This window comes from Coturnix japonica, chromosome 2 (assembly GCF_001577835.2).
Source record: "Coturnix japonica isolate 7356 chromosome 2, Coturnix japonica 2.1, whole genome shotgun sequence".
NCBI classification, from domain to species: Eukaryota; Metazoa; Chordata; class Aves; order Galliformes; family Phasianidae; genus Coturnix; species Coturnix japonica.
In genome coordinates this window covers 39,118,753-39,143,560 of record NC_029517.1, presented here as the reverse complement: position 1 = coordinate 39,143,560, position 24,808 = coordinate 39,118,753, and the positions used below count along the sequence as shown (strand labels likewise).

General features: G+C 40.8%; 1 protein-coding gene across 2 annotated transcripts in view; it reads right to left on the bottom strand.

Moving 5' to 3' along the window:
- TMEM108 (transmembrane protein 108) overlaps nucleotides 1-24,808 on the bottom strand; it is a 141,947-nt gene that overhangs the window by 51,007 nt on the left and 66,132 nt on the right. The window lies entirely within an intron of this gene.

The following is a 24,808-nucleotide window of genomic DNA, read 5'->3' as shown; positions in this document are numbered from 1 at the left end:
AGGAAAGGAAGGAAGGAAAGGAAGGAAGGAAAGGAAGGAAGGAAAGGAAGGAAGGGAAGGAAGGAAGGGAAGGAAGGAAGGAAGAAAGGAAGGAAGGGAGGAAGGGAAGGAAGGAAAGGAAGGGAGGAAAGAAGGAAAGGAAAGGAAAGGAAGGAAAGGAAAGGAAGGAAGGAAGGAAGGAAGGAAGGAGGAAAGGAAAGGAAGGAAAGAAGGAAAAAAAGGAAGGAAAGAAGGAAAAAAAGGAAGGAAAGAAGGAAGGATAGGAAAGGTAAAGGCAAAGGAAGGATAGGAAGGAAAGGAAGAAGGAAAGGAAGAAGGAAGGAAGGAAGGAAAGGAAGAAGGAGAGGGAAGGAAGGAAGGAGGAAAGGAAAGGAAGGAAGGAAGAAGGAAGGAAGGAATGAAGGAAGGAAGGAAGAAGGAAGGAAGGGAGGGAGGAAAGGAAGGAAGGAAGGAAGGAAGGAAGGAAGGAAGGAAGGAAGGAAGGAAGGAAGGAAGGAAGGAAGGAAGAGAAAGGAAGAAAGGAAGAAAGAGAAAGGAAGAAAGGAAGAAAGAGAAAGGAAGAAAGGAAGAAAGGAAGAAAGAAAGAAACACATACTCTTAGCCTTAATAGCATTAAATTGAACAAAAAAGTCTTTTATTTCAGGGCAAAAGTCAATCGTTGAATGAAGTTAACAGCTGTCCCCCAGGGAATTTCCTATAGTCTCTTCGGCACCATCTACTGCATTGGGCTGTCTCAGTAAGATACTATCAGATTAGAAACACCCGGCTCTGGATATTAGCCATGCCAATTTGGATGAGCTGCTATGTTCCTTACTATATTAGAGTTTTTCCCTCATTAAAGAAAGATGAACTAAGAACAATTAGTTTCCAATCATGTAGTTTTCAAAGTGACATTAAAACTAATGATTAGAGCAATGGGAAAAAAAATACCACCAGGATGGATGTTGTAATCTTAAGGGTTTGAGGGCAGTACATCAAACATGGCTTGACTCTTTTCATTCAATACAATGTGGTTGTTAATGAGGAACAATCAATGAATGCTCTTCAAATAAAACACCAGAGAGCCACACATGAGATAAGCAAACAGGAATTTGCCAAGAGGGGATGCACCTTTCTTTGTTATTACAGCAGTCACTAATGCCTTGATTTAGACTCCAGGGACTTGGGTAAACACTGCTTCCTCAATGTGTTGCATATATTTATTCGAAAATTCTGCCTTAGGAATTCCTAGTTAAAGGGGATCCAAAATAATCCCAACATCAATGTTTCAGTGAAAACAAGGATCAGAGTGGATTTTCTTGTGCAAGTAAATGCTCAAAATTCAAACCAATTAGTTGTCTGTCTTATAACTGTAGAGAGCTGCAGAAATTTCCAGTGTTTCCAAGAAATAACTTTCCCTGAAAGATTTTTTTCCTATTCCACATGGAAATTCTGAGGTTACATGGCCCACACCATCCATCAGTTCTTTTGTGAACTTCATATATTGAGCAATCTATATTTTATGAGAACAATGCAAGCTTGCAAATCCCCTGACTCAGAAGTAAGTTGCCCTTATTTAAAATATGTAAGGATTATATTAAGATTTTTAGATAGATACAATCCTTTTCTATGGTTCCAGATTCTGGGCCATTTAAGTGAAAGCCTACAGATAAATCTCCAGCTAAAAATTAAATGACTTTACCAGCTGTCCACAGCAGTGAAAGTCTGTAGCTAGTTTATTATCTCATCTGGTCTCCCAGCTAAGTGTGGTTTGGTCTGGTGAATTCCAAGACGACAGACCTCTTAAAAATTGTAGGTTCTGGGTACTGCTGACAGCTGTATTTGTTATTTGTTGGGTGGCACACCTCCGCCTCTGTCAGTATAGGGCATGGTTTTGGATGATGCTGGGGATGCTATTTTTTTTCAGTTGAAATGTAAGACAGGAGCATAAGCACTATTTGTAAGGGTGAGTCAGGGATTTTAACTGAATTGTCATCACTGGTAATAACTAGCAATATATCTTTCTTGTAGTTCAGCATTTTTCTTGTTCTATTTCCCAGCACCCTAAGTCCCTCCAGACGAAGATACAGTCATGTCAGGTAACTAAATGTTTAAAGCCACTGCATTGTTCCAAGGACAAGAAAAACCCTGTTTGAAGTAAGCATCAGATATTAGACAGGTATCAGATTTTTGAGAGGTTCTGGGTAGTCTAACCAGGAAGATCCAGCTGAGAAACCAACTTACTCTTCCCTGTAATACAAGATTAAACATTTACCATAACATACAATTTTCAACATGAGCATGCCCCCAGAGAGCATGCAGGAGAGCATGGCTGGAGTGCTCAGCAGGCATGCATGCCTTCACACTCATAGATACAGAACGAGCCCTGTGGTTCATCCCATTATATGGCCAGGGTATAGATTAATCCACAATGGCAGCTGATATAGGTCAGAGTTCTAAGATACCACTTCAAACCCATGAGCAGCAGCAGCTCCGCAGAAGGCTCTCCAGTACATCTGCTGGAGCTCTGCTATTTGAGTCTGGAAGCTGCAGGCTCACCCATCAGCCAGTCCTTCTGAAAGGGAGCTCAGCCCCGTCACTGGAAAGGCCTTTCCCCACTCCTGTTGTCATCTACAGACTGTTTCTTTTACTGTTACATAAAACAGAAGTGATTACAGGAAAGGGTGAGAAGCTAAGTAATGCAGTGCCTTGGAACAAATGGTGCTAAAGCTAATCCTGCACACACACCCTGGACAGCCCCACTGGTAGGCAGAGCAAGAAAGTCTAAAATGTCAGGAATCACAGATCAGTTTTTGTTGGAAAAGAAGCAAAAACACATGTTTGGGGGCTTTCAGAAAAAATAAACCCGCTAACTCATCACTGACTGCCATTTAACCTGCGGGCAAAAGTGCCAAAACCCTGTAATTACAAGGACCTAAATTATTCTGCAGGTATTGATCTTCCCCTGTGCAGAAGAAGAGTGATGTGATGAGCCCACTACTCCTTTTCACAGAACAGCTGGAGTTTGACAACAACAGGGAATCGATGTCTGGGCAAACCTGTTTTTTGTTGTGTTAAGGTTGGTTTTTTTCTGTTGTTTTTTTTTTTCTATCCAGTGATAATTCAATTTAGCAGCCACAAAGCAGAAGTTAATTCTTTGCCTGTTTGTATTTGGGTTTTCAGAGAGTTTTCATCCTACTGTTTCAGAAAGAAACCCTGCCTAAAATTGTTGGAAAACTTTATTCAAAAGCACAGATACCCTCCCCCAAGTGGGCCCCATTCTTATGAGTCTCTTTAGGAAGTTTCAACTGAAAAATCGTATTTCTATTTCAGTTGTCATGCAACAGCCAGTCTTTCCTGGTGGAAAGAACAGCTGGCATTATGTTCTGGAAAAAAAAATGTCCCCATAAATGTATTCTTTATTACTAATATCAAAAGCTTGATTCTGCCACATTGACACAAGTTGACTGGCTGACTTAATGGAAAGTCTCCTGATGAAAGAGGAAAGAACTGGCACTAAATAAACAAATAGCAAATAATAATTAAATTAAAAAAAAGTTCTAAGAACATTAGAGTTTCAAATTTAGGCTTATATCCTGCAATCTACTTTGAGTACGCTTCAATTTGGCTCAATGCAGAGCAGCTTGGATGACTGTTGTCATAAATTGGAACTAATTGCTTAGCTATCTGCACAGAGGAATCCATCCATTTATGATGCCCCGTTCCCTTGCCAAATTCCAAAATTAATTTCTTGAAACACCAACTCAGACAGGAGGTGAAGGTACACGGATGGTGATACTGACTACTTCTCCCTGTAGAGTCAGTACCTGGTGCCAGGGTCCCTGTTCTTGCTTGGCTGGAAGGGACATCGTAATGATTTTGGCAGACAAACATGGCACATTAGGCAGCAGAGAATCATTCAGAGGGAGATTGCAGTATGAGAATTAAGTGTACAAAGAAATAAAATAATCAAATTCTACTGAATATATGACTACAAAAAGATGAAAAGAGCAGTAGGAATGTCTTGTTTTTAAAAGTTACAATTTGCTCCATGCCAGACTGAAGCTTAATTTTAAGTTGTTGCTGCTTCTAGTACAGAAAAACCTCTCAAAAAGAAAAAAAAGCCAGCCAACCAAAAAACCTTCTGAATTTGATCAACACAATGCATACACAGCAGACTGCTGTGGAAGTGAAATGCTCAGACTCATTACAAAGCTGTCTTCACTCAGAATAGTAACACTGACAAGCAAAGGGTCGTCATTTTAAGATGCCAATCATCTTATCTTCAGGGAGAAATTCTCTTCTGTTGGTGGTAGCCAGTTGTAATCAACATTATATGCATCAATGTATTAATTTGTTGTTTGAAAACTCTCCTCAAACATACACTTCAAGCTACCTCCAGTTTTGTGCAAAGAAAGAATGAAAGGGGAAACTCAAACAGGCTTTTAATCAATATCAGATAACACTTTCTGAAGTAACAGAAGTCCCAAAAGATGTAGTCTAGTTATTGAAACCTCTAACTCAACAATTTCTGCAGCACGCTGGGGTATTTGCACATTGTATTTTACATTAGCACAAGTACAGCCCACCAGGAGTGGAACCTGGGGGTCAATATGAAATCAGTGGAGCTGAATAACAAAAACAAAGGTATACAAATGAGAAGAAATGTAGAAATTGGGGGTAGGGAAAAAACCTTGTCGTCTTTTTAATGTAATTCAGGCTTTGTGTCATATAACTTAGGTTTCATGTCCTACACAGTCATGAAGTACTGGGAAAGATAATAATAGACCTTACATTCTTATTCCTCAGTAACTCTTAAATTCAGAGGTGTGATTAAAGAGAGGAGTGGATCAGGGCTGGAAAATCTGATGTGGGAACATCTGGAGACAGTCTGCAGAGTGTAAAAATAGACTAAATGTTCTAATACATCTACACTTCTGCTTCCAGTGTCTGTGATTCTGTGCTAACAAGCAGTTTTATAAACTTCTATTAGCAGAATATCAAAATAATGAGCATGCACTTGCTCACGTGGCACTTAATCCTTTGTAAGCATGAGATTAGAAGAAGTATCTCTTCTTTCACAGTTAGAGCATGTGCTCAGCCTCATTATAGTCAAATCTCTTACACATTGCCAATAAATTCCATGGCCTGAATAGGGCACTCTCACTGACACTAGGCTGATAAGCCGACCCTTGTCAGTCTCTCTGGATACATGAAAGGTCTTCATCATGCCCATAATTCTTTGCACAAACAGCACACAGTAAACAAGTCTAAGGTTTGGTCTATAAGAATAAGTGCAAAAGGTCAGCATGAAAGCATACTGAACTGCTATTCACAAGTCAAAACAAAACAGACTGCTGAGTCTATTTAAAAGATGACACAATGATCAGACTTGAAATCTTTACTTTCTCAGAAACATCAGCTGCTGTTTTCTTCAAATGTGCTCACTCTGAGAAGCCTCCACTTGCATCCGTGATTCTTAATGGGATAAAAACAGATAAATCAGTGCAATCTCATCTCTCTCTCCCAGGGAAAGAGAGAAGAGATGCACACAAACATTTCAGTATGTGCTCAGTTTACCTGTTGAGAGCCCTGAAATCACATTACATTATATGTTATGCTATGCTATATGCTATAAGTTTGGCCAGCTTCTAATAAAGATGGCAAGTGAAGAACAGGACTAAAGGTTTCAGCATACACTACAAAGGGAAACATTCATACCTGTGGCAAGCAATGTCATCCCACTAGTCATGAACATTTCACTGTAGCTTATCTACTTTATTGATAAGTACAAAACACCCCATTCTGAATAGAAACATGTGTTGCTTTATTCCCTCATAAATTAGAAGTGATTATGAGGAAGCAGCAGGGGACTTTCACATCCCAGAAGATAAACTTGCTATGTGAGCGGAGTTCTAAGCACTTACCCACCACCTTCAGGGCTTACATTTGCTACAAAGTTCTGAGTGAAGCAGGAGTCAAGTCATTTATTCTTTGATTCTAGTTTATTAAGTCAATACAATTGGACCTGTCAATACAATAACTGAATAACTCACACGAATGCAGTGGACAGGATGGAGTTCCGATCTACAAGATCTCCTTGTTACTTTTGGAAGCCAATTTTTACATTGTTTCAATATTCTGAGTTTAATGATGAAATTGTCTGGGTTGGAAGGGGCCTTAAAGATCATCTAGTTCCAATCCCCCTCCACCTGCAGGGCTGCCACCAACCAGATCAGGCTGCCAAGGGCTTCATCCAACCTGGCCCTGAGTGCCTCCAGGGATGGGGCACCACAGCTTCTCTGGGCAGCTGTGCCAGTGCCTCACCATCCTCTGAGTAAAGACTTTCCTCCTAACATCTAACCTATGCCTCCTCTCTTTTAGTTTAAAACCAGGACGGTATTGCACATGTGCACAGGGTTTGAAAAGTGAGCTCTTGTCCCACCTGAACACAACACACTGTTATTATCACCAAAAATAATCAACAACAGAAAGATTTTCTCAACTTCTGTGCTTCTGTCCCTGACGCTTGAGGACGGACTTACTCCTGAAAATGCTCTGAGGCATACTCTTCTGGCTGTAGTAACTTCACCCTATTCATTCCATTTATCTAATTTATAATTATTCCCAGTTTCTCCTGAAAGGTCAGAGACTAATTGTTGCCTCTGGTTCACTGAAGGGAAGAAGCAGCTTATTGAAGTTGAGGTTTCCATATATTATTCCATTGCTGTGGGCAAGACATAGAGATTGTACAGCTTCAGAGCAGTCAATGGGATCAGTCATACCAGACATTTGGCTGTCACTAACTGTATCTTGACCGTACAGTCATTTTGCTAAATTTAGCAGCTTGCTTTATCTAGCCCTTAAGCTTCATAATATCTGGGGCCAAAAAAGGGAGAACTGGGACCTTTCCTATAAAACACTCCGTTCTTTCTGCCACGGAAGAAGAAGGACAAGAGCTGAAAAAACGCCCAGATTCAATTCCCTTTCCATTTTTCATTATACTAAACGTTCTCAGTAGAGATTAATGTCTGTTCACGATCAGGCATTACTTCATCCAGGAAGGAAGGAGAACTACTCAGCCATCACTCTGAGAAATGAAAGTAACCTGAGACCAAGCCATCACTCTTCTGCTTTGATCAAGCTATCATCTAAACTACGTTCAGTCAAGGAGGAAAAAAAAAAGTGCTTGGAGGTAAAACTTCAAAGTTTGGGCCTATGTTCACCAAAATCAGACAACCAAAAATTGCACAGGAAAATACATTATTCAGATATTTCTACAGTAAGATTCCAACTGCCAGTTCTATCACATTCTGGCAACATTTCTGTGCTCAGGGCTGATGCTCATAAGCAATGAGGATTCCCATCTAGAAATAGATGCTTGAAGCACTGATGCTCAGAGCACTCCCAGGTCAGGGATGTCTACACCTCCATGCACGTCAGGGCATGGCAATGTCGTAGTGCTGCAGCCAGATTGCCCTCTGGGGTCTAGCAAGGTGTCTGAAACTAGCACCTCAGTTTTGCTCTGCCAGTGATTTGCTGAAGGTCTTCAAGTAAGCCTCCAGCTGCTGCTTAGCATAATTTTGCTTCCCACCTGCAAAACTACACACTTGGTTGCACTCTGTTTCTACCTATGCAAACACAGTACACCAAGCACATAATCCGTGTACGGGTATCCATTTCTGGATCTCACCTATGAGGTACAAGTTATTCAGTTTATCTGCACAGAACTCTGAGAGCTTCAGAAGGTGAAATAACACACAGCATCATCATTTTGTAATTTTTCATAACCATGCCTGTATCTAAGTTACGACAGATGTTTGCATCTGTGGTACAGTGTACAGTGGAGAGGTTTTGCTGTGGTTTTTTTATCCTTCCTTCTCCTCCGCTAAGAGAAACATGTTGTACCATGCCACCGAAACTCACAAGACCACAGCCTTTGTACACCTCACAGTCATGCTGAGGGGGCAAAGGTACATATAACCATATGGCCAGGCATTACCATGTCTGCCATCTGCTCCCCCTGCACCTGCAGGGAATTCAACCAGAGGCATCCATCTGCCACTCCACTCAAGGTTCCTCCTTGGGGCTGAGCAGCACGCGTTGGCTGCAAAATAGGTATATTTTAGGGGGTCGTTTTCTTATAAAGTATCCTGTCCCTACCAAATGTTCACTGTTGATGTCTGTCTCACATGATATCAATCAGCTTGGAGAGATGTTTAGTACTGAACATTCTACACAAAATCAGCATGTTTGAAATACAGTATTGTTATTATATTAATTGTAGTAAAGCTGTGCCAAAAAGATGAGCTTTAACTGAGCAAGCCCTAACTTGAATTAAAATCTGCTTTGCCTTTACTCTTGCCTGAATTGAAGCAACAAAACCAGGTCTGGTTTTGTTTTCTGCACTGCATATATGTCACAAGTTTATAACCATGACAGAAGAATAAAACAACAAGTACCTGGAAATCGTGGCTTACTGAATACACTGTGTACATTGAATATGATGAAAAAAATAAAGGGATTGAAACATTAATTCTTACATGAACCTCAACAGAAGGACACAAGAAAGGCAGTGACAACTAGCATAACTAATTAGTGCACGTCTGCCATAATTATCTGTATCATTTCTACACTTTACTAACGTAATACATAATACAGCAGTGTGAATTTGGATTTACTCTACTAGAAATACAAGCAGAATTTAATCCTTAGACCCCCTGAGAGCATTCATAAAAATATATTTTATTTGTTCCTTACAGCAATGAAACAATTTCATACCCAGCTGCTCATGCACTGAAAGGTAAAAGTTCAGAAAGAAACTCGAAGCATTACATGGAGCACAGAGACCCCATGGTTTCCTTTTGGTGAGAACCTTCTTGTTGCAGACTAAATTCACTGTGTTTTGTGTTCTCACATCCTCTATTCACTTGTGTGAAATACTCTCTAAGTAGCACTAAAAAGTGATCATCGTTTCCTGTGCGTTCACATTCCCATTATACATATTGTTACTTCACCAGCTGACTTGTAATTACCAAGCTGCTTCTCTACCAAAGTGTGTTAATGGTTCCTATTTCAGTTGTAATGACGCTTTTCAGAGAAGAGAAGGAAACCCTTTTTTACCTTCCCTGAATATTCTGGATTTTCTCTTGAGCTTTCAGACTAAGAACTGAATTTAGTGAATGCAAGCATAGAGACTATGGCAGTAAGGGTAGACTATGGTAGAAAGGGGCAGACTTATTTTTGAGGGAAGCACCTTGGGCAGCCACAACTCTACCTAAATTTTGCAGCATTCTCTTTACAGTCTGATTAATTCTTGTTGAAATTCAATTAAATACAATTAAAGAATAAAAACTGCGATTGCTTCATCATTGCCAGCAGCATTTTAGAGTATTCCAGTCTTAACATACTCTAAAAACAGCCCAAGGGTGCTCTTAGCATACTGGCTTAGAACTTAGCAAAGCTCCTTTAAAATAAATAAATAAAGAAAGAGATCCACTACTTCTCTCCATCACAAGAACTGGCTGTAGAGAGAAGCCATCACAAATACAGTTCGGTTCAAAGCAGAATAAATAGCCAGAAGGCTTCTAATGGTAACATTGTAGAGGCACGGCAGGCAGCCATACATTTCCAAGGTCTCTTCTTTACATCAGCTCCCAGCAGTGCCATGGGCTGAAGACTAGCCTTCTACAACACTAGTTAGCCTCTGCCTCACTGGGAAGGAAATAGGGTCTCCTCACAAAGTACTTGAGAAGTTCTGTTGTGCTCTTGTCAAATCAGTCACTGCAATACATTTTCTCCACAAGACAGTAGAATAGCAGAGTATAGTGCACTTGCAGATACCCAACAGCTTAATGCTTGTAGAACATCCACACAGCGGCTTTCAGGACATGGCTGAGTTCTGTTGAGGCTTCCAGGCTGGAAACAGGAATACTGAAATGCCACTGCTGTAACAAGAATGCTGTCCCAACTGCAGATTCACTGATAACTATTTCCATGTTGTCATCACTGCTGATGCTGAAGGGCATCTACTGAATGAGTTATGGGCAAAGCTAGGCGCATCTCCCATTTTCCAGTTGAAAAATCTTACCACATTCCAGTGTTAAGCAGCAGAGCCAACGTCCTCCACACGTTAAAATCAGATGGAGAAAGAGAACAAAGCACAAGATTGATACAGTCCATGAGCAAATTTGCCCTAGGGGAAATACCTTAATAATCCACAGCACCTCATGAATGCACCATAGAGTACTAAATGCACTTAATACATGTATTTTTTTATGTTGAATAATGGACAAATGAATTAAGCAGTGGAATAACAAGTTGTTATTTTAAAATAGTGTCAAAATCAGTAAACTGTGAGGTACTTGACTTCCTCTGGATACGTACAATTCCCAGTCTATAATCCTTACAGTTTAACATAAGTGAAAAGCCTCAGATTTAGGATGAAAATACATGGAGTTGGAAGGCACTTTAAAGGCAATCTAGTCCAACTCCCCTGCAGCAAACAGGGATATCCACAGCTACATCAGGGTGCTCAGAGTCTGGTCCAGCCTGACCTTTAACATCTCGAGGGACAGGACTACCACCACACCTCCAGGCAAACTGCGCCAGTGCCTCACTGTAAGATACTTTTTACTTATATCCAACCTGAATTGCCCCTCTTCTAGTTCGAAATCATTTCCCCTTGTCCTGTCACAAAAGACCCTACTGAAGAGCCTATCCCCTTCTTTCTTTCCTGAGGGTCCACTCCACATCACTGATGAAGATACTGAAGACTATTGGTACGAGCACTGACCCCTGGGGGAAAGCAAATATCACTAATCTCCATCCAGACATTGACTGCTACTCTCTGAATTCAATCCTGCAGTCAGCTCTTCGTCCATTGAACAGATCACACATTAAATACATATCCTTTAACTTTGGAGAGAAGGACGTTGCAGAGAACTGCGTCAAAGATCTTACTGAAGTCCAGTCAGATTATAGCGATGTATTTTATCTTATCCATTGATGCAGTCACACCATCACAGAAGGCAACTAGATTAGTCAAGCAGGATTTGCCCTTGATGAAGTAATGCTGGTTCTCCCATATCAGCTCCTTACCTTCCTTGTGCCTTAGCATAATTTCCAGGAGGACCTGTTCTATTAGCTTCCCTGGCACACAGGTGAGACTTGACAGGTTGGTAGTTTGCAGAGTCATCCTTTTTACCCTTCTTAAAAATGGGCATGATGTTGCCTTTTTTCCAGTCACCAAGGATGTCACCTGACACAGTGGAACAGATGATGCTTCCCCAGTCCTCTCCTTCCAAAACAATAATTCCTCAACAGCGAGGAAAAACAAGATGAATTGTATCAGGGAACCTCTAGCATAGTTGGTGATTTAACTAAAAATTACTTAATTTTAATTTTAAGAAATTAACAGTGTCTTAAAGCAGGAATACACATTATAAATTAATGCATTTTTGAGCTTATATAATGTCAAGTATAATACTATTGGCATCCTACCTTTCTGCATAAAAATACTGCGTGTTTCACTAATACATATTGGCTTACGCAGAAAAGCAAACCTAAGAATGTAAATGAGCTTTAGAGATTTACCAGAGGCTCCCACAATTTCACACTATAACTCAGTCCGGAATACTACAATTTGACATTTTCCCAAACCTGAGAAGCTCCCACTTTATTGTCTAGTGCATTTCAGGGCTGTCAAACTGAAGCCATTGGAGCTAATAACTTTGTAAAGGGAAAACCTTCTCGCTGCCAAAATCATGATTGTTTCCCACTCTTGCACAGACGCATTGTACAAAATACGTTCTGCTTTGTCGTGAATGAAAAAGCAGCCACAGATGACTAGTCTCGTGGAATGACTTCATTTTCTGTCTTACTGCAGACTAGACGTGCAGGGAATCACGCTGATCTGAGAGCAATCAAGTGGTAGGGTTTCAGAATGGCTTTCCAGCTGCAACAGATTGCTCTGCCAAACCCTTTCCCCCGCCCCTTTTGAAAATGGACCCAGACATGCTGCAATAAGAAATTCCATTTTTTTTTTTACCTATCTTGGGCCATAGAATCCACGTAAGAAAAAACATGGACCTATAAGGCTGGTCAGGAATCAAGCATTAGCTGAAGAGTGCCTAAAGGAAGGCTATAAAGAAGGGGAAGAGTCTGGAGGGCAAGGCACGTGAGGAGCAGCTGAAGTCCATGTGTTTGGTCAGCCCAGGGCAGAGGAGCTGATGGAGGCCTGATGGCGGCTGCAGCTCCTCACAGGGGGCATATGAGCAGCGCTGAGCTCTGCTCTGTGTGACAGCGACAAGGCCCAAGGGAACAGCATGGAGCTGTGACAGGGGAGGGGCAGCTGGGGGTCAGGGACAGGGTCTGCACCAGAGGGTGGTGGGCATGGAATGGGCTGCAGAGGGCAGTGGGCACAACCCCAGATGTTTAAGGAGCTTTTGGATAGTGCTCTCAGGAAGAGCTGAAAAGGTGCCTGGCATTGTGAAGCTGGGGAGAACTATTCCTCACTGTACCCACGATGGAAAAAAAAAGTAAAGGAGTTCTTGATTTGCCCTCTACCAAGTTTTTGCTTTCCTTGTTGCACAAGATCTGGTAGATCCAAGGGAAAAGCAGAGCACTGAACACGAAGCAACGCTGCCTCTGCTGCCTTTTCTAGCCTGCTTTTCCTTCATCTGTCTTTTCTACAAAGTACACCTATGATGGAAGTCTCCAGAATGAGAAGACAGTGCCACAGGCAAAAATCAAAATAGGCCATTTTCCCCTTGGTTTTTCAGAAGTCTCTTTTACAGAGGTTTCCCATTCTGGTTGCCAGGGACTCTCAGCAGCAGGAAGGCTGAGTGAGCTTTTTATGAAGTGTCATTTTTTGAAAGTCTTTTTATTAATATTTTTCCAGATTTGTTACAACAGCAAAAGATTTACTACACGTTTTAGAGTTATGTTTGCAGTGTTCATAATCCATGAACGTGAAGGATGTTGAAACTATGCAAAAATGCATTGCTTTCCAAAGTAACATTAATAATACATTCACAGCTATTGAGACCTGCTCTATACTAGTGGAGTTAGAGTATGGGTGTAATGTATTCACAAGCACTGTGGATAAATCACCTCAATAAATTCTTCATGCTATACTGTAGCCTCCAAAAGCTCTCTGCCTGGTAAAATAAATAAAAAGTAATAATTAAAAAAAAACACCAACAAAAATACCTGGCCTGGATGAACAGTCTGTGATCCTTCTCAATACCTTATTATTCATCTTTCCTTCTTGTCACAGCACTCAGCAGTCAAAGTTTTCCATTATTTCTTACTTGGTCGTCTTAGTTACAAAAATATCTGGTATAAAGACAGATATATGGTTCCATTTATATTAATGCTCACATCTTCCTAGAAGTAAATTTAAGCATGTGACCACAAAAAAATACCTGAAACATCTCTGAATAATTTCTTCCAAAACCATATATCAAATAGACATACCACATGACAGTCCTTTCTTAACAGTGATAAGCATCCTACTCCATTCACAACTAACCTTTGCAGAAACATACTTCCGTAAGCTAAAAACTTACTTTAAAAATCAACTAAAGATACCACTTTTGAGATTTAAGCAACTAACTGAGCCAAATGCTTGGGCTGAGTTTCATTCCTTTGTGAATAATGCTGCCCAGAGCAAACACAGAAGCGCATCCTTTCCACTAGACCGTGAGCTAGGTAACACACCATCCTATCAACACAGCCACTGAACAGGAACACAAAGCCCTGTCACAGCCAGTGACAATATGCCTTCAGTCCAAAAAGCGGGACATACATACGATGTGCAGTTTGGAGATATGGCAGGACTGTGTGTGATCTGCTTTTCTCCACGGATCTAAGCTTGAATCCCTTCAATCCACAGGACAAAAGAGGCTTTACGCTTGTCCATGCCATGCTGAAAAGCATTGCCTCTGCTAAACTGTGAAACACTGAGCTCTCAGATTTCCCAGTCCCTACAAGAGACAACGAGTATAAGCGGGACTCTGTCATAACTTTGCTGCTGCATTGTCTGAGATGTAGAGTATGACTTGTGAATTCATACATCTCTACTCCATTTATCTCACATTTACGGTTACATGTGTTATGAGAGGTGTTGGTAACATCATAAACACTATCTGATTTCCAAATGAGTATTTAGATACATGAATTCATTTGGATTCACCTCCCTCCCTCTGACAGCAGACACCTGAGGGTGCAGAGAAGGGTCCCTGTAGGGGACAAATCCCTGTGAGGACTAAGCACTGGATCACTCAACCAGGAAATTTAATTTTGAAAGTCAAATACTAGGAGACAGATTTCTTCATTCATTTTTCACACTTTCTGTAATAATCTGAATACTTCCAAAAATAAAACCAGAAGGATGGCATAATCAGTGTCTCATAATGGAAAAATAATTGGCTTAAATGAGGCTTATGCTCAAAAGCACAAAGAATAAATGACCAACAAGTCTTTTGAGTGTTACAGTATTTTTAGCCACATGGTATTTCCAATTAATTGCTATAATTACTAACTAAAAGCCAACTATATTTTTGGTACTGTACAACACATCCAAATACTCTCAAGCCCTAACCCAAAATGCTCATGGTTCAAAAGGTAAGATGGGTAGAAAGAGGAGATACCAAGAAATGTAATGACAAAAACAACAGTCCAGGTGCTCTTTAGTATTAAGAGGCAAACTAGGCCCTGCTCTTTGCAGCTGCACAAGGAACATTACTCCTCTGAGAATTGAAAAGTAGACTGTATGCCTTTTCTCCCCCATAGTCAGCATAGGGAAAGAAGAAAAAGGGAGCATATTTTGAGGCTTAAAAACACACACCAGTTCTACAACATATTTTGAGCCTTTGGCGATTTATGGTAATTGAAAGTAACCCTCAAGCTGTTCTTCTTTGTGTGATGAGGCTGCTCTGGAGCACAGCCAGCTCTTAGTCCAGAGAAGCACAAGCTTCTATGCAGCACTGGGTCACAGCAGAGTCTATGAAACAGGGGAAAAATGCTGAAATTTTTGATAAACCACCAAAAGCCATTGTAGGAAAGGCATTTTGCACTGACAGCAGTGAAGCATATCTAACTGGGTGTCCTGGTTTGAGCTTGGTGCTATGGCATGCCCATAGCTCTCCCTGCTGCCTCTCTTATATGAGGCCATGTGCAGGAGCCAGTGATGCTTTCAAAGCTGCAAAGAACCATATGGAACCACCAAATGGCAATATCATCTTTCACAAGAGAGAAGGATATTTTCCATACTGGAAAACATCAATGAAGACCATGTGTCTGGTATTCTATAGAAGGCCAATGGCCAGGAAGGTTGAGAAATGATCCCAATAGTGACTCAGACCAAGAGTTCTGTTTCAGAAAACCCTTATTTACTAAAACATTTTAAAACCAGAGCAAGCCAGGTCCACATACACGGTGTACTACTCACTTCAAGTTCTCACAGACTGCGTTAGTTACAATGGGAAAGGACTTTCCTTTTTCTGTGGTAGCCCTTCCTTGGAAGGCACATGCTAAGCACTCAGTCTTGTGGTGTCTCTTGTCTGTCAGTCTCTATTGCAGAAGCCAGGGGATCTACACCTGATTCTTTATCAGCCTCATTTGTGCTTTGCAGTGATTTTGCCAGTAATAGCCCCAGGCATAGGTGTCCCAGGGGTCAAGAAAGATGCACTGGAACATGCACAGCTGAGGCCCAGGGTCTGTTACCCTATCTTGTAGATGATCTCTCTTTACGAGATTGCTCTGGCTGAAAAAAGCTGCTAGTGTCCATTCCCATTAAGCCACAGAAACTACTCCATTCCTGGGAACCCTCCTTGTCCACTCCAGGGAATCAGTCTCAGCCTGCTCTCCATCCCTAAGCACCAAGCGATACTCTCTGTCTGGCAGAGCTAACCCCGTCTCTCTCTAGCACAGGCTTCATCCTCAATAACTGTCAGTGCACTTCTGTACAGAACAGACTGTAATGTGATTAACTTTATGCTTCACAACCTTAGTGTGAGAAGCAGGTCCCGGGGTAGAGATTTGACGTGAGGCTCTCAAGCATATACAGGGCCTCAATCAGAAAAACAGCTCTTCCAGAAATGGCAGAATAAAATAGCTTTGAACCACACAAAATGGCCATTTGCTGTAAGAAAACAGTACTGCCACTACTGAAGGAAAAGACATAAAATGGGAGATAATTGCTCCATCCTCTCCAAGACAAGGCCAAAAGATCATGGGGTTTTAAAATCAGTTTCCTTCTCTCCGTGCTGTGCTTTAAGGCTCTGAATTAACTCTATACAAACAGAAGTGCTTTGCCCTGCAAAGCATATGCTTACTGCTGTCCATTTACCAGGTACTTACACTGTTTGCTATCTTCACTTTTTTCTCTGTTCCCTGACATCTTAACTGTAGTGTCTGTATGCTATTAGTGCCTTCAGCAATGGAAAGCTGTGATATCACAAAGAATTTGTAGCCTCTATAGGAGAGAGTGATAGCTAACACTTCAGACCATACTGCAAAATCATCATTCTCTTTCTCATGAGTTGCTAACTTCAAGAAGCTGTGTCTTTTTCAAGTGGTCAAAGAATTAGAAACTTCATGCTTAAGTACTAAGAGATTATCACAGGCTGTCTATAAAGGAATTCCAGCAGGAGCAAAGCCCTGTGACTCTCAGAATGGACTTATACTGTTTTCCCTGCAGTTTACACAGAGGTACTGTCATTAATACACCATGGTTGACTCTGAAAGCAACAACAGGCAATGTGAGGCCTTATAGAAGTGCTCACATTTTCATCTCCTTTAAAGTCCTGCTTCAGTACCTCATAACTACTGATGACATTGTTTATCAAGCTATTCAAACCAACAGCCCCAGGTATGAGACGGAATTGCTTGCTCCCTTTCTAATCAGTAGACTAAAATCACAGTCTTTTATATTGTCTGAATACTTCCATCTAAACAATACTTTGGCTTCCTATGCAGAGCATGCTTTTGTCTCTGACAAGACTGGATGATAGCAGTTGCTTGAAAGGTATCTACATGCACCATCAACACAGGGTAAAAATAAATGTGTAGCAAATATAGAATATGCTCCCAGTAAATTAGATCATAAACAAACGTTTTAGAATATAAAATAAACTTATCTGGACAAAACATTTCTCCCAGAGCATGAGTCATATCAAGTCATTAGCTGTAACACTTCAAACTGTAGGCTTAATTCCATATTTTCACTGGAATCTAAATTAATATCTCCACAGTGCTGTGGCTTTTAAAAATACCAAGCAAATAGTATTCATTACCTCTACAATAAACTGTAAATGAGCGCTTGATTTAGTGTCCCTTTCTTTCATTTTTAAATCTTGTTTTTTGCAAAACCCCCAATTATTATTTATCAGCTCTGAAGTAATAAAACATGTCAAGTTCTGAATGGTATTACACAGCTTTGTTAGAAAAGGGATCAGATTTTCCAAAGTATCTTGGTGCTCCATATCAAAATGATTTGTCTACTGCATTTTTAAATGTGCCTGAAGAAGTTTCAGATTAACTACCATTAGATAACAAGCAGGTTAACCACATGGTGGTTAACCACATGGTTAACCTGCTTAGTTACTCAGCAAAACTCACTGATTGCTCTGCTGAGTTACTAAGCATTTGCTGATTTGGCAAGCCTGGCCCTGGAATCTTGCCCTTATCACTGAATACAAGAGGAACCCCATTTCAGGTGAAAAAAGCATCTTGGAGAATTCAGGTGATCACCACAGCATAGAAGAAAAGCTCAACAGCAAAGCTGGAGGGATCATACAGTGCTATTCCTTCAAAAACTGGGGCAGTGCTGCAGGTTTCTCTCTCAGTGCTGGTACCCATGCACACATTGAACCATAGAAGCATAGAATGGTTTGGGTTGAAAGGGACCTTTAAGATCATCTAGTTCCACCATCCCCCTGCTATAGGCAGGGACACCTCCCTCTAGACAAGGACATGGGCTCAGGTTCTTTGGAGATCTACCATAGAGTTGGAGATTTTTATGTATGGTGCTTAGAAGTGTGTCAAGGATAATGCCCATTACATGACGCTATGCTCTTTGGATATTGGTTTTATATGTATTTCTTCTAAATTATTTGCACAGCTTGCAATAAGCTACCATGGGCATCCATAAGTGATCGAAACTAGCAAAACCTTTAGAGTTAGAACTTCCTTGTTCAAAAAGTGCCAAGGGGAGGGTAGAAGGGGAAGCATATAAAGACTCTGCAAAAAGTCAAAGCCACTTCTAACACAGCATTTCTAAACACAGTGGTATAAATATCACAGTATTACTGATGTCAGTAATACATGGCAGTTCACACATAGGGGAATATCAGATGGCAGTGTTTATTAAGTACCTAACAGTTAGTCATTTCTTGTCCTTCTTGCAGGAACGCTGTCACAAGCATTGGATTATTCATGGACATTAGACAGCAGTGTGTGCGCTACCATGCAAATTTTTGTATGTCAAATAATTGGAACACAGTCCAACAGAGATACAAGCGTATGGCTTGTGCTATTGTAGGAGTAGCCTGCCCGGTGCTAAGAGCACTATTTACATATTCAGCTGCATTTGCAGGATTACAGCTTGATTGCAGTGTTGTCAAAAACATACCAATGTCTCCTAGACAGACAGCAAGAAAAAAAGGCTTTGTGGAAGGAGGTGTCTGACAGGACGTTTTTTGGTTCATAATGCAACATTAAGCTAAGCTGGTGACATGAAAGCCAGGAATAAAATCGCAACCATGCTAAAGTCAGAGGGAGTTTTGCCAGTGAACTCAATAAGACCACTATTTCATGGTCACTAGGCAGCTGTCTGCATATCAGTAACATTTCTTTCCCAACTGACTAGATGCTGAGTCTCAGGGACATGCACATGAAGTTGCACAAGCTGCTAAGTCTTTGTTCCTGAAATTTCATTTCTCTTAGAGACAGATGAACAGAATTTTGAAAGGGAAAAAGGGGAAAAGGCAAATTTGTACTCCTGTCTATTCACTCTCCCTTTAAAGCCTCTCTCTAGGCTTCAGGCAAACAATAATGTATCTAAAACAGAAGCTTAGACAGATACGTTGTGTTATAATGGAGAAAGCTCCAGGTCCAAAGCACAAATAATTCACAACAAAGGATGTAAAGAGTATTACAGATGCATTTTTGATCTATCAAATAGTTTCTTTAACAAGGGTGAAGGGAATCTTAAAACCAAATCCTTGCAGCCTTTTACAGTTTGGATAAACAACCACATTATGCATACACATTTAATATCTCGCGGTCTTCAAGCATAATGGTCATGGACACTGTTACTACTAAGCAACATGCGTTCAAAAATCTACAGGGTTCTAACACAAGCAGTGCCAGTATAAGCATACAAATGAAGGTACTTAATGTCAAGAACATAATCAGACAATCAAATGGTATGTGCAAAAGCATGAATCCCTTGGCTGCCAATAGAGTGAGCAAACATAATAACTGTCTGTTGGCTTTTTATCCCAAATTCAGTGTGAAGGACTCAAGCCATGACCTGAAATTCTCCAGCCCCAGGCCTTTTCCACATGGTTGTGACGGACTGATGGTTGGACTTGGTGATCTTACTGGTCTTTTCCAACCTTACTGATTCTACGCTCTTTCTATGATTCACTAAATTTACAAGAGCAGTGAAGAAGTTTTCAGTGTGCCAGTTGCTCAGGATGGCCCATTTTCCTCAATCTGTACCTGCTCTCGGTGGAACAAAGCAGAACATCCCTCATACATGTGCATCAGACTCTTCAATGAGTTTGCGTGCTCTGTGAAACGTGACCCAAATGTTATGTATTTAAGGACAAGAAAGTTCACAGAACCAGCAAATTTAAAACAAACATTGCAGACTGTTCTCGGGAACAATCTCAGGTTTAGAATCACAAGAGCCATCTGATTCAGAGAGCTGTTCTTATGCAGCTGGTGAGCAGGGACATGCTGCCTCTTGTGAGTGCAGCTGAAATCCCACCAAGGGGCACAATAAGGGTGCTGGAGCCTGCATCTGATTAAAAGACATATATTTGATTTACTTTCTTTTATAAGGTGTGTTAGTTTGCCTTTAGAGCTCTCTTTAAAAGGTCTGTTTCCCAGGAAAGGATTTCAGAAAGGAATTGGAAAGCGGCTGCTTCTTTCAAGAAGGCTGAAGTTTTGTTAAGGAACGGAAGCAACAACCTTTAATTGAACAGTGGGAAAAGAACGTGTAGATGTACTGCTTGCTGTGTGCTGCCCGATGGGCAGCCTGTTACCAAGCCACGTGACTCACAGATACAAACGCTGCAACCCAGTGAGCATCCCAAAAAGCTCTGTACACAAAACACTGCATACCCAGAGGCTGTTTACCTTTCTAATTTTTAAGCAAAACAGATGGACTCTCTTGCTAGATAACCACTCCCCCGCTGCTCTCTTTGCTTAAGCTATCACCTACCAGTCTAGCAGAGCATTACAAAATGCTGTTTTCTTTTCTCTCTGCAAATCCTCATGAATGACAGAAAGAGAGGCTCTCCCAGTCTGCATCAAGTGATCCCCGGTATCTTTAAGCATACGTCAGCCATATGTTCCTATCACATGGATTAATTATACATGGTTTGTGCAAACTGAGATAGCTCTGCTGAAGCAAGCAGGCTCATTTACACTGAGGACACAGTACGTGGAATATCCATGTGGTCACAGGGTCAGAGGATGATGGGAGCTTTTCAAATAATCTAGATAACCCCCATCTCCCCTGAGAGATGGGTTTTTCCATTAGGTGCTTTGGCAGAAGAGCCTCTAACACCCTCCTGACCAGCCTGCTCCAGCCTCTCAGTGTCCTACCTGCCGCAGCACTTCAGCCTGATGCCTAATGATAAGTTCCCTGCTGCTTTCTAAATCCATTTCTTCATGCCTTATCTACTATAGGCATAGAAAAGGTTATTCCCTGGCTTCTGGCCATAGCCTTTTTGTGCTGTTACCATGCCATCCCACTTGCTTATAGGCATCAGTGTGTGCCACCTTATTAAAGCCACACAGTTATTCACAGACACTACTCAGCAACAGAGCGGGAGTGATGCTGCTGGCTCCTGTAAGAGGCAACAGTCACTGGGGGACAGTGGTGCCCAGCACCTTTCAGAAGGCGCAGTGAACTGGGTGTCTACATCCACATGAATTTGACATACTCACACTGCTTCTTAAATATCAGTGCCCCTGGACTGGAATCAGCCTTTATGCAAACCCTTGCTGCAGGGTAAACTTCCCTGCAAGAGATTTAACAGAATGGCAGCCAGGCTGCTGGGTATGAGGAAGGAAGGCGAGCTGCATCCACAGCGAAGTGATGCAGGGTTTGTGACAGCCTGTGTTACAAGGCACAGCCACTCACTGCCATTTTTGCTCAGCTTGCTACCGAGAGTTGTGAGTCTGCACACAGGCGGCTCTCTCTATTGATATTGCTGGGCACAGTGCCAGGCTTCAGTGATGAAAGAGTGATGCTTGGGAACGTGCAAAGTGATAATGGCATGAAGAAACACTCAGGCGGGCATTTATTTCCAGATGCTATGGTGACAGGTCCTCATACAGGCATCAGTGCTGTAAGTAAATAGAAAATAAAAGTCCTTCCATTTCTCGGGAAAACAAATGTCTGAAGAAGGAAGTCTGACACACAATGTGTGTGCCAGGGGCTTCACCAGTTACCTTCCTCCACATTTTCTTTAGTTTATATGCAACTTGGATCCTCTCCGTGAACACTGCATGCATGGTAAATTATAATGTGCATGTTTTATTACAGAGAATGCAGACATATTGTGGCTCATGCTGTAGGGCTTAAATCATCACATTAGGTCTTTATAAAAAATGGAGATCGCTCAGCCTCATGGGAAAGGCATTTGCATCTCCATCATTATAGAGGCAACAAACTTCATCCATAAAGATGTGCCTAGAACAAATGGCAGCAAATTGTGGACACATGTTTTGCTATAATTGGTCCTCATCAATGCAATCTAGCTACTGACTTCAAAGACCTCTCACTAAGAAATCTCTTCCAAAATTTTTGGTTTAATCTTTTTTTTTTTTCTTTCTTTTTTTTTTTTTTTTTTTCTTTTAAATATCTCAGAGATTTCCAATTAAATACCATCTTTGAAGATACAGTCGGAAAGCAACACTTCCGTCAAGGTCTATCACATGTTTAATTACTGGTTCGTAAATAATGAATGACGAGAGGTAAACAGTATTGCCCAGAGCCCCTGTCCTGGACCAAATGTGGCACTGCCATTTTCACAAAGTCTATCTCTTGACAACTGGGATCAGATTCAAGCCAGTCATAACCACATTCAAAAGAGCAGCTGCTGCTAGTGCCACTTTCACATACTATTCTTGATCAGCATTAAATGGACAGAATATGCTCTTTTTGGAAAGCACAGCACAGGAATATGGATGGCAGTAGACTGATTACATAACTCATCCAGAATTCACTAAATGGATGGATGCTATGTTTAGTGTCTTCAAGTCTTATTTACATATGGGCCTGAATTAAAAATATACGTATAGCTAACATCTCCTACTCGTCTATAAATCAAGTAAATGTCCTCTTTGAACCCCAAAGCCTAACAGTCCTCATGCATATGAGGGTCCCGCTGTCTCACTGCGTAGACACACAGCTCAATACAGTACAAATGAACAGAGGTGGAAATAAATACACAGAAGGGCATAGCCACTACTGGCCCAGTGGCACAGCTGGGACTTGACACATATGTGGCAAGTCTCAAAACACTGCACTAGTTTGGGGATGAAACTACTTCTTCCCATAAAACCAAAACCACCAGCACTTTATTCAAGCCATATCAGCTTCTGATGTATAAGAATACATGCATCATGCTCCTCTCTCTATAAGCCTAAGTCTCAATTAGATGCTCACGCCATACCAGACAAGATGAAAACGCAATATCAGAGAGTCAGCATCACACACCCACTTGTTGTAGTTGGAGGTGAGGAAGAAAGGCACAGGACATTGGCATATCAGGCCAAGGTAAAATATAATCTTCTGACCCTTTTCAGAAGTGTTTTTTTTTCCCCCTTTCTGCATAATAGTATTTTGTGCAGATAAAAGAGATAAGACCACACTACAGGCACTTCATTTTGCATAAATACATGTTACAGGAAATATTTTTTTTGCTGCAAAATGCACACCCTTGAGATTGTTTTTAAGTACTGTGGTGCAACTAGGGAAAAAGTAAGCTTAAATCACATACCCACAGGGCAACTAAGAAAAAAAACCCACCTGATTTAATAAGAATTAAACAACCTGATGGAGCTTGCCACAGGCTTCTTACAAATCAGCCAATAAACCAATCAGAGAGGAAACTCATTCCACATGCCCAAAATATAAGCTACAGAGCTATAGCCATTACATCTGTTTATGATAGCTACACTTAGTGCACATCTTAGCTGCACTCAGAGAAAAAATGTAGCTTGTTTATGTATCAATAGCAATAATCCATCCTTTCAAATGAAGTCATGGAGTCCACAATATCGTGATCAAAATCATTTATATTTAGTCTGCTCAGTCTTTCCCTCTTCATTCTAAGCATTCCTCGGTTTTATGACTATACCTTCACTTTATTACCCTGAAAATATAGTTTAAAGCAACAGGGATAGCAATGGGCAGTGCCATCAAACAGGGAAGCATGATATTAAAAAAACTACAACAAAAAACAATCTCAGAAAGACCCAATACTTTGGTAGTTATTAGAGCAGAATGATCTTGGGTGCAACTCTGGAGTCTCCCTTTCAACGTCATGCAAAAGAAGCCAATCTAGCAAAACAAATCTCTCACTTTGTACCCTAACAGCAGTGAGTAAAACAAATATATGACGTTAACTTAATTCCTGTAACAGTCTACAAATTCCTGTTAGATTAATTGTCATGCATAGCCAGAAAAGCAGTATTTCTTGCATTGTTCATCCTATGTAGACAATGCATGTTTTTCTGGTTTCTGTTTTGCTTGGAACAGAATATGATAAATCCATAAAGAATGTGTAATAAGAGACATACATTGAAGTCAGAAGTTCTGTTGAATTGAAAATACACCATAAAAAACTGTTTATAATTTTTCCTGTAAAGTAGCAATTTTCTTTGCAAAGCATACTGATGAAATGGTTACAGTTTTATTTTGTCTTTTCTCACTTTATTTATCCTCTAAACTTTTGAATGAAATGTAATTGCTTATGATGTTGATGCTGAAAGTTGTCCATCTACTGAAATGTCCTAACAGTGTTGATACCGTCTAACACTGAAAATGCTGCTTTGTGCCTCTGGATGGGAAAGACAGCCTTTATCTGCACAATCTGAATTTCATCTTTTTGAAAGCATTTTCACCAGACCTTCACGCTACATGAACTCTTCTGAAAATCAGAAAACCAAAACAAGTCATCTCAGGAACTGACACAGCATTTAGGGCTATGTGAGCCTGGGGCTCCATTCTCTCACTCTTAGATCTCTTTGAAAGAACACCTCTGGATGTGTTTGGTCAGGTGGGCTCCATTTCTCCATAGAGAACAATACAAAAGCCATGATTACAATAAGGTTGCCGCATTATTCTAACAATCTCCATCCTATGCTTCTACTTCTCATTCTTCTGAGAGTGTTCACAGTCTCAAGGCACAGCAGATCTCACTTACCTTTGCAATACACTCTGTAGAATCACCCGCCACTACAATTTCTTTTTTAATACATCTCCAATTATCTCAGTAAACAAGAGAATTTAACTTCCTAATGGTTCCTCCAGGTACAAGGCACAGGATAGTGTGCCTTCCTGAATTGTGTGCACCAT